Below are 10,629 nucleotides of genomic sequence, written 5' to 3' on the forward strand. Positions count from 1 at the left end.
TAGAGAATAATGATGCCTCAGATGTGACTCAGCCCTGGTCATGCTGCGGGTGTGTGGTAACACCAGAAATAGACCCTCCGGATGCCTGGGCATGCACCACCACAACAAGCGTGTTTCCTGAGAGTTCAGTTTTCTGTCACCATCTCCCAGCTCCCTCTACACCAGAAACCCATGGAGGAAAATCAATGAGATCGGTCCTCTGGTCCTCAGACCCAGCGCTGGTGTGATGGCTGTAGACTGTCCGTATGACCCAGGGGGGTTGTTCAGCCATTTGCCGCAAACTGAGCACACTCGATCAACATATTTGTTCACTCCGATCCCCTCGGAGATTTTGGAAGATACAGAGTGTGGTGGAAGGCAGCCCAGTTTGCTTGTTGGAAGGGCTCCCTTATCGCTGGGTTGAAACAGCTAACGCTCAGACTCTGATAAGTGGGCTGCCGGACTGAGGATTGAAGGCTAATAAAAATTGTTTGCCCCCCTTTTCAGGCCAGTCAAATCAAAACATCATGTGAGCAGCACTGCTTTAGCATCCAACAGATAAAGGAAAGAATATGCTTTGACTTTCCTGGCCAAAATTTCCCCTCTCCCATGCTGTTGCACAATATGCTGCATTGGGCTCAGAGAATATCTGCTCATATGCTGTAGGGACACGTCACTGTAAACTTTCTTATGATTGTCAACTTTTTTTAAAGAGGTTGCTAGCTGTTACAGCAGAGGAGAGCCCCTCATCTGGAAAGAGAGCTATTGCCATAGCTCACATGCAGGCTCTGCATAGCCATTTAACAGCTGCAGAAGTTTGAAACATTTGTGCCATGCCCTTCTCTTCTTAAGCTGTTCACTGGAGTCCCTGGGGGATTGATTATTACCCCTGTAGCTCTCCCAGCTGTTTGTGTGAGTGCTCCCTAACCCATTTCAAGTAGATTCAGCTGAGGGAGTTCAAACAGTTTAAATCTGAGCTCTGTGCTAACTCACGGTTGATTGTGCCTGAAGTGGGTTAGGGAGCACTCAAACAAGTTGCTTTGCTAGCAGAAGCAAGAGGAGGGGTAAAGCATGGTAACATCTTCAGCTGTTCCACCTGGATCCAGAAGAGGACATCTGCCTGTAGTCAAGGTAATGCAGAGGCAAGTCCATGGAGAACCTGGAACAAAAGCCGTGCCGTGAAACTGCGATAACATGCATCAGCTGACAGTCTTACAGCAATGAGAAATGTGAAAGCATTAATTCACCCCAGTGATGCATTAGAAATCAACTACCTAATGATTCTTTAAATGACAATAATGATAACTAGTTCCTCAGGTAGAAGAGGAAGGAGGAGACACCTGATCTATACAGCTTAGCGAATGATAGATTTTTTTCTTACACCATCATCAGGCTGCGTTTGGAGGATGTCATGGCCTCTCCCTCAGAACAGAGCCATTCTGATTGTCATTTTGTGCTTTTAAACCCACAGGGAGTGTTATGTCTTCCCACTCTCAGCACCATACAGACCACAGCAGTTAGCTCAGTTTAAGCTATACTGAAAGGGAAATGGACATCCAAAAGTGTACATGGTCTCGGTTTGACTGTCTATAGAACCTGCCATGAGTTACACAACTGCAGCTATGCTGTTTTACATTTGTTTGCCTACATCCCTTTTCACCACAGCATCCAAATGCCTTCCAGGAATGTGTTAAGTGATGTGGCTAATATCTACTGTTCTTTCATTTCAGTCTCAAAGGGGAAACTGCGTAGGCAGGAGAAGATTGGGTTTTTGCTTTTTATTTTAGGGTTTTTATCTTAAAGTGTTGATACTACTGTATGTTTACAATAAAGAAGGTAATCTAAAGAAGCAGAAGGTGTTGAAGCTTTGATAACCCTGTACTCCTGTGAGAATTTACTCAACAGTTACAGAGCAGCTCCCAAGAAACTCATAGATAACTTTGAAAAAGCAAACCTGCACTTAGCTGTGAGAAGTCAATATGCGAGGAGAGGGTGCTTTTGATGCATTTATGCGAGCTTTGGGTTATTAAGATGAACTGCACGTTGTTTTACTAGATCGTGCATCTTCAAAGCTGATAGTGTCATGCCCAGATATATCATGTTGGTATTTCAGAGAAGGGGTAATGGAAACCCCGCTTTGGTTACATATGTAATCTGGCAGGCAGAGACAAGGGGTCCTAAACGAAATGCATGCACAAGCTTAGTGACAGCTCAGAGGCCAGGGACATCACCAAATTAATTAGCAAGTTAACCAATTGCGTTTGCATGCCCTCCAAGAAATGAGACTACAACAAAGGTTTTCTTTGTTTACATAACCTCTCCCCTGCTTGAGATCAGCTTCAGTCAGCTTTTCTTCATTGCTGAGCTCATCTGTAAAAGCCCTGGGCTATCTCAGTGGTGCTGATAAGACCTGAGATCTCTTGAAGGACTGTGGTGCTGGCACTCAGGTTCACATCGCCCGAACAACTTACCTGCAGGCCGCATGTTCATGGTGCATTCTAGCTGAAGCGGTGGTTGTAAGGATATATTATTCCCCCATTCTTGTTTTAGTGGGCACCTTCATAGAGGCCCTCAGAATATTCTCCTGCACATTTGCCTCCTCGCAGAGGGGTCATCAGTATCTTGAATCAAGTAACATGAGGATGAGGGAGCACTACCACATATCCCCTGAAGTTTCTATTCTGTCCAGCTATTGCGCTTCATCCAAAATAATTTCAGCTATATATATTTTTTAAAATACTTTCAAATCTTAAATTTCAGTCTCTAGATGAGTGATTCATCAGCACTCTTCCTTTAAACTTTGATTTTTGGTAAGTAGTGGAGAACTGTTATCAGATCATTCAGTGAATGACTCGAGTTGGATAAACTGCAACGTCTGATTTAGTTCATCTGACCAGCCAAAAACAGTGCTTACATCTTGGTGACAAATACACAATTGAAGTCTCAACTTGTTTTCTAGCTAGCAGAAATGATGACAGCATAAAAAAAGACTCAATTCAGAAGCTCAAAAAGCAGCAGCAGGAAAGACAGGTCTTTAATCCTTTCATCATCTTCAACATGGGGCGAGGTTAAGGGCAGCTGTTACGCAGTTGTCGTCGTACAATCACGAGGAAAGGTCACCAAGTGATGGTGGTCACACACCAGCAATCACAGAGTATTACTCAATCACTGGAAAGTAAGTTGCTGGAGAAGCCCAGCTTTCCCTTTGGCTGCAGATGAAACAAAGACAAAAAAAAAGCAGCAACAAGGTGCAAACCATTCATGCAAAGACATATTTGTAACCTATTGTATATTCTTTATATCTACATAGACCAGTACACAGCTATTTCTAAGACCATCCTTCAGGAGGGTGTTTCTGTCCACCTGCAATTTAAAGCACATGAGTAGTCCCACTGAAAACAACAGAATTATCCATGTCCCTCAAGTTTTATGTCCTTCAAATAAGTGCAAATTGGGGCCTAAACCAGCTTTAATTCCTACCAAACAGTTGACCTGAATGTATTGTGGCAGAAAACTACAAGCTACGTATGCAAACAGATTAAGAGTACTTGCTATCTTTAAATTATGTTGGGGTCTTACATTGCAAGACAAAGAGGGATTGATTGAGGGCGGGCAGAGATGTATGTCTTTTGCAGAATAAGTGACTTATTTCTCAGTGTCTTTCGTACTTGTGTATCCCACTGTTGTGGGATCCTTTTTTGCTTCACAGATACACAGGGTAACATTGCCATTTCTAGCACCTCTCTGCTCAAAAGAGCTTTTTGTCTCCCAGGTAAAAATCTGTCTGTGCTTCTCAAGTTTCTAAAACATCTCCTGTGTCTGCCTTTTCTGTGCTAGGCTTCAACGGAATCAGAATTCAATATTCCCATTGGTATTGTATTACCAGCCATGGTATTGCCAACTGCTTCCTACCTTCCTCGTTCTGTAAGCCACTCTAGATTTACTCTTGGCATGTATTTTCTTAAATTTTGCACAGTGACTTCCTACCTCTCTTTCCTGAATGGCCACTGTTAATTTAGATAGAAACACTTTGGGTTCTATTTAATCTGCTTTCTATTTATACCACATTCATCACCATGGTAGCTGAATGCTTTAGAAAGTATCTTTGAGGTAGAGGCTATGTAAAGCTTATTTTAAACCACTCCAATTCTTTGCCTTTAAAACTGAATTCTAACAACTTCAGTTTAGCCCAGCTGTGAAATTACCCTTTTGCACTTTGCAAATAACAGTCTGAAATTTGAAGCCAGTCCAGAGTGACCTGGGACCCACTTGTAGCTGAAAATATCAACTGCAGTAATGCTGACACCCATGTAAATAATACGCTTCTATTTAGATGGTTCTCTAAGAGAAATGTTATGATATAGAACATTCATAGTTAATGAAAGCAGCAGTTCCTCAGATGCAATTAAGGCCAGTGGACTTGCAGCAAACTCTTATGCTCACTTTCACCTAAGTTAACGTGCCTGTCTACCTTAAAATCTTGTTATTATTAGCTACACAGTAAAACTCTGCGTATCTATGTGTATATATAATAACACAACTGCATTACATGGGTTTGTTTAAAACAGAATACAGTTTTGTTCCATATACTCAGTTCTGTGTCTTTCGTGATGCTGCACCGTGGAATTTGCCAAACATTACACCTCTAATTTTAGAAGTAATACACCAGAAACTATGTTTTTGTGTCAGAGGATTTTACCTCTGCACTTCTGAAGAAATCTGGAAAACAACAGGTCCAGCGAGTACCTAGGGAAGGTTCGAACTACTTTGTTCATCCCTATCTTCCTAAACAATACCAGCCATGCATTTATGAATTGTAAATTTAAGGAAAAAGAAAGAAGACTGCCCATATTGAAGATGGGAATAGCATAAAGTCAACTGTATTTGTCAAGTTTTTATATTAATTGTAGTATTCACTTTCAAATTCCATCTTTGGGTTTTCAGTTTTGTGGCAGTTGCACATCCCCCTGTGATCTGGAGCCTTCGATGGGGCAGTTGAGACTTCCCAGGATTGAGAGCACCTCACCCCCTCATTTGGTTGAGTGGTTATTTACTGGATATATCCTTGAATGAGTCCTTGCCTAACCATGCAAGTGTAAGCCCCCGCCTAACCCAGGCGAGTGATTATTTCTTGTGGGTACCCAGGAGTCAGAGAGCTCTAGTTTTGTTTCTTGTGTGTGTGCGCGTGCACAATGTGGATCCTCATTATTCTTATTTTGCTGTACCCCAATAATTTCCTCAACTGATCTCCGAACGTGTATTTTATGTTGTCAGAGTGCTAACTAATTATATAAACCCTATTCCTAGTCAGTTTATTTGCTACACTTTTTCGGCTGGAATAAAGACTGCTTTGGAACTTGGTGTCCACCTAAAACTGACTTTGGGGTGCCTCTGTGACAAGTTTGGTATTTTTAGGAAATAAAGCTTGTATTATCTGCCAGTTTCTTCCCTCACTCCAACTTGAACTCACTGAGCAACTTCAACCAAGACTGAGTAAAGGGCAGAGACCTGAAAGATGTGAACATTCCCAGTAGTTATGTGCAGAAAACAGCCAATAAATTTACAGAGAAAGTCCAATATCACCCTCACAGACAGACTGCAGCATCAGCACAGATACATTATTATCATAGAATCACAGAATCATTTTGGTTGGAAGAGACCCTTAAAAGAATCAAGTCCAACCATAACCTAACTCTAGCACTAAACCATGTCCCTAAGAGCTTTGTCTAAATGCCTTTTAAACCCTTCTAGGGATGGCAACTCCACCATGACCCTGGGCAGCCTGTTCCAGTGCCTGACAGCCTTTTCTGAGATGAGATTTTTCCTAATATCCAATCTGAACCTCCCTGGCACAGCTTGAGGCCATTTCCTCTCATCCTATTGCTTGTTCCTTGGGAGAAGAGACCAACCCCCTCCATGCTCCAAGCTCCTTTCAGGCAGTTCAGAGATCAGAAGGTCTCCCCTCAGCTCCTGGTCTCCAGCTGAACTCCCCAGGTCCCTCAGCCGCTCCCATCACACTTGTGCTCCAGCCCCTCACCAGCTCCGTTCCCTTCTCTGAACTCGCTCCAGCTCCTCAAGGGCTTTCTTGTCATGAGGGGCCCAAAACTGACCCCAGGATTCGAGGTTTGACCTCATCAGTGCCCAGCACAGGGGGACGGTCACTGCCCTGGGCCTGCTGGCCACACTATTCCTGACACAAGCCAGGATGCTGTTGGCCCTTTTGGCCACCTGGGCACACACTGGCTCATGTTCAGCCACTGTCAACAAACACCTCCAGATCCCTTTCCCCAGGCACTTTCCAGCCACTCTTCCCCAAGCCTGTAGCGCTGCCCGGGGTTGTTGTGATCCAAGTGCAGGACCCGACACTTGGCCTTGTTAAACCTCAGACAATTGTCCTCAGCTCAATGATCCAGCTGGCCCAGGTCCCTCTGTATGGCCTCTACCCTCCAGCAGATCAACACTCCTGCCCAATTTGGTGTCATCAGACAACAACAAATTAACATGGCAGAGGCAGCTTCCCAGGTGCCAATATCTACTGGAGTTTTTGCTTAATTTTCCCGCAATGGTTACAGAAAGCCAGCAAAACAGTGCAGAACACAGCAATCCAGGGATGAATTTATCATCGTTAGAGCACGTGTGGCCGCCCAAATCTCTGTCTGCTTGGAAACAGATGCATTACAGACAGTTCCAAAAATGTCAATTCAGGCTTTTTAAACACACCAAAAGAGAGAGATTTAAGTACCTTCAGGAATACTCCAGGATGCAAACAACAACCCAGCTACACACTATATAGAACCACCCCCACTATCAGGCTTCATTCAGAAGCAACTGCAGACTTTTGTATGTGCAGAACCTCCTGTCCAATGGTTTCCATCCTTAAATAAATTTGCCTGCAGATTGAACTAACCCTCTGTTACTCCAGCTTGGAAACTTCTTGTCTCATGTGCAGTGAATGGATAATTTTCTCCTATTACTGTCTGAGTAATTAAAATACCATTCGGATAACTTTTATGCAATGTAGTTTTTATCAATATCAAACACGCTCCAGTTCCATGGTTTGATAAGTTTCCCATCACAGGCTGTTCATAAAGCATCGATCTGTTTGTCACAACGATGCCATATGAAACCTCATCTGAGGCCCAGAAGAGCTGGTGGTAATACAAAACTGATTTCTTCATACAGACCACGAAGCAAACAAGAGATCACAATAATCTGATGAGAGGTGATCTTGACATCCTCCAGCCCAGCCCACCTCTGCAGATATGTCAGCTAGACTTGTTTGGACAAGCAAATCAGCTTGTTGTTTGTTTGCTTTTAAAATACATCAAATGAGTCAACACATCAACAAAGCAACAACATATTTTTCCAGTTACTAAATGCATTTGTTAATCAGCCAAACCAGAGATATCAAGAAAGCTCTTTGTGGAGGTGAAGTCTTTGGTTCTCCGAGTCACCACAAGCACTGTCACGCACAACACAAACATCATTTTGATCTAATCGGGCTTTAAGAAAACATTTCTTGCAGCTGCACACAGCTGTCCAGAATCATGGACATCCAAACTGCACAGGACAGGGCCAACCCCAGTGACGCAGAGCGGGTCTGACCAAGCCTTGCCCCAGGAGAAGGGCACTGGCTGGTCTGCAGCACCATCAAAAGCAGCATCCCTTTCCTCATCTCCTAAACCCCTGCTATTTATACCCAATATCTTTTTGAGTCTGTGTTTAACTTACTCAAGCAGCACAATATTTTCTTTTTAAAGGCTATTTGAGGAAAAACTTGAGATTATTTCAGGTTGCAACAAGTCACACACCAGAAGGGCTCTGGGGCTGGTACTGGCACACAGTACCTGGGGATGGAAACGCAGCTTTCCACGGAGGCCAGGGGGTCATTTTCCTCAGTAACACAAAAATCCTGGAATATTCTTTCTCTCAGCAGGGGAATGGGCTCTTTCCTTCTCCAAGGCCCTGCCACAAAAAGATTCACAAAAAACAGAGCTGGACCTTACTTGTAACTCAGGTAAATATACCTTTATTGGTCATCTGCATATTGAAACTGATCAAGAATCCCCAACATCTCTAGTTGGGCTTAGCTCACTGCAAGTATTCATCTATTTAGCAGTAAAAATGCTGAGTATGGGCTGTGGTTTTGACTCTTAACTTCTCAGGTCAAGCATCCAACAGCTGTCACCTGCTGTAGAGAGCTCAGACCTATGGGAGTTATCCTGTTCACAACTGTCCACTGATTTACACATTTTTGCTTCTCTACCCCAAGCACCGTAAAGGTTTATGCCAGCCTCAGTGTTTCTAACTTATACAAGCCCATTCACCATCAAACTTTAGTATTTCTCTACATGAGATATCAAGGAAACCTATCTTCCCAAACTAGTATTTTCATCTTCTGCTGTATGGAAAAAGACAATTTTCTCAAATACTCTTTGCTGCTTCTTCCCCTTCAACTCCTGTGTCTCCACTAATAGCTCCTTGCATCCAGCTCCACTTGTTTTCGGCAGCTGACATATAGATCAAGTAACAGACAGACTTTTCCATGAAGTATAGAATTTGGCTAATGAATAACAAAATATTTCAGTACTACTGCTGTAGAAAGGCAAAACCCCATGGTACAAGTCTATATCATAGCTTCAGCATTTGTGAAAACAAAGAGTTTCAAGTCTGTGGACACCTGATTTCACACAACACCTTCACGTATACCACAAAGCAACAGGTCTGTTCAGTAACTGGGAAAAAAAAATTGCAGCATCTATAAACATATGCAAGCTGTTCCTAATCTAGATATCTCAGCTATGGGTAGGAGTGACGACGCAGCAGCACGGGGTGGGCTGTAGGTGATTAACCAAGTGGGTGGCACTTCCATTGATCTCTTCGCCCTGCGTGTTGCCCAAGCAAAGCAGATCAAAGCTAAATCAAACGTATTTACCCACTACAAGCAGACCCCCAGCTGAGGCAGACGTGAGTGGCTACTCCATGATTCTGCAAGCCCTTGCACACCAAATTGCCTCTTGCCAATACTCCCACTCCAATAAATGTTCAGGTTTGTACCAACTCTGTAGAGCAGCTGAGGAAAAAGTGCTTCTGTGGGTGCCGTGCCTTTCCTCAGATGGTTTGGTTTTGTTATTTGTGGAGGGTTTTCTGCGTAAGTCAACTATCATTACAGTAGCTGAGACTATCACGTCATGAGGTTAAAAGTAAAAAAAAGACTATCAGTAGATGTGAGCAATGAGGTGAAGATTCAGTACTAATAATCTCAAAGTCTGACACGAAGAAAGTGGATATCGCACGCTGACAAAATAAGCAGATGAAATCAAGCAGCTGCACCCTTTACCACAGGGCAAGTTTTTAATCTTATCTATTTATTGCAGACCCACTATTACTTTTCCACTTAGCCAGGCAGTCTGGCTCCCTCAGGAAAGCTATAGAATTGGCATGAAAAAAATAGGAAAAAAAATGTTTCTTACTGTTTGAAAAATGTATCTGCTGCTCAGCTTTACAGATGAAACATGAGATTCTAAAGTAATTCAGGAGCTCAGAGTTACAGAGGGTGAGGCAATTGTTTCAAGATTATCCAGCAGTTATAATCTGCCCAGCACACTGCAAGGATGCAGCCGCTGCATCATCACTTCGTGAACCCTTACTTTGGAAAGATAAAGCCATCGTCATCTCTGTGCACCACACCGCTGCCCAAAGCCATTCCCGCTGGAATGAGGAAATAAGTGGAACACAAGGGGCTTGTTCTATGTTGTACTTCTCTAACACAATTCAGGTTTGGTTTAAAAAAAAAAAAAGTCTACCTGATTTGAAAGCCAGAAGGTTGGATCCTCCCCAGCTACATCAGCAGCAAATCAGCCAGTGTGGGGGAACTCACTGTCAGATAATGATTCTGACCAGTTACTGCAGTACCAAATAGCTGCCAGAGGAACTAAATCTGTACATACACATATGTGTGTGTTTGTCTGTCTTAACTGTTGTCACCGCTTTGAAATACAAACTTACCTGACGTCTGGAGAAGAAGAAACATGCAGAGCTCATAAGGCTGCCTCAAAATAGCTGTGAGCTTTTTGTGCTTCCTGCAAAAGTCTCTGGAAAGAAAATAAAGGAAGAAAGAAAAGAAAAAGAGTTTATCTTAGTATATCAAAGTGACTCTTACACAGGTGGAGAAGACAGTGATAGCCTTTTGTATCATAACTCAGTGTCTGCCACACACTCCTAACATGTTAAAGACCCAGCTCCTCCACAGCTCCCACTTCTCTGGCAAGATCTTGTCCCACTCCCATATATCTCCTGTATCAGCTGGTGCACTGAGCTGCAGAGACAACTTTCAATGGGCCAGTAAGAAAGTAAGTGTGAACCTGACTTCTTACTGGTGATCATCTCCAGAAGGCAGGCATGTGGTTCTCACTCAGGGATGGCTTGTATTTTCCCATTTAAGAGCCCACCTGTCATTCCCTGCTGTTGTGGTTTAACCTGAGTTAGCAATACAACCACAATCGCCACTCGCTCACCCCCTCCCTCACCACCCCCAACAGGGCAGAGAATCAAAAGGGAAGGGAGAAACTTGGATTGAGATAAACACAGTTTAATAAAATAACAAAATACTAATACAACACTGGTAAATATATACAGAATCACACAGAA

This window comes from Patagioenas fasciata, chromosome 2 (assembly GCF_037038585.1).
Source record: "Patagioenas fasciata isolate bPatFas1 chromosome 2, bPatFas1.hap1, whole genome shotgun sequence".
In the NCBI taxonomy this organism is placed as follows: domain Eukaryota; kingdom Metazoa; phylum Chordata; class Aves; order Columbiformes; family Columbidae; genus Patagioenas; species Patagioenas fasciata.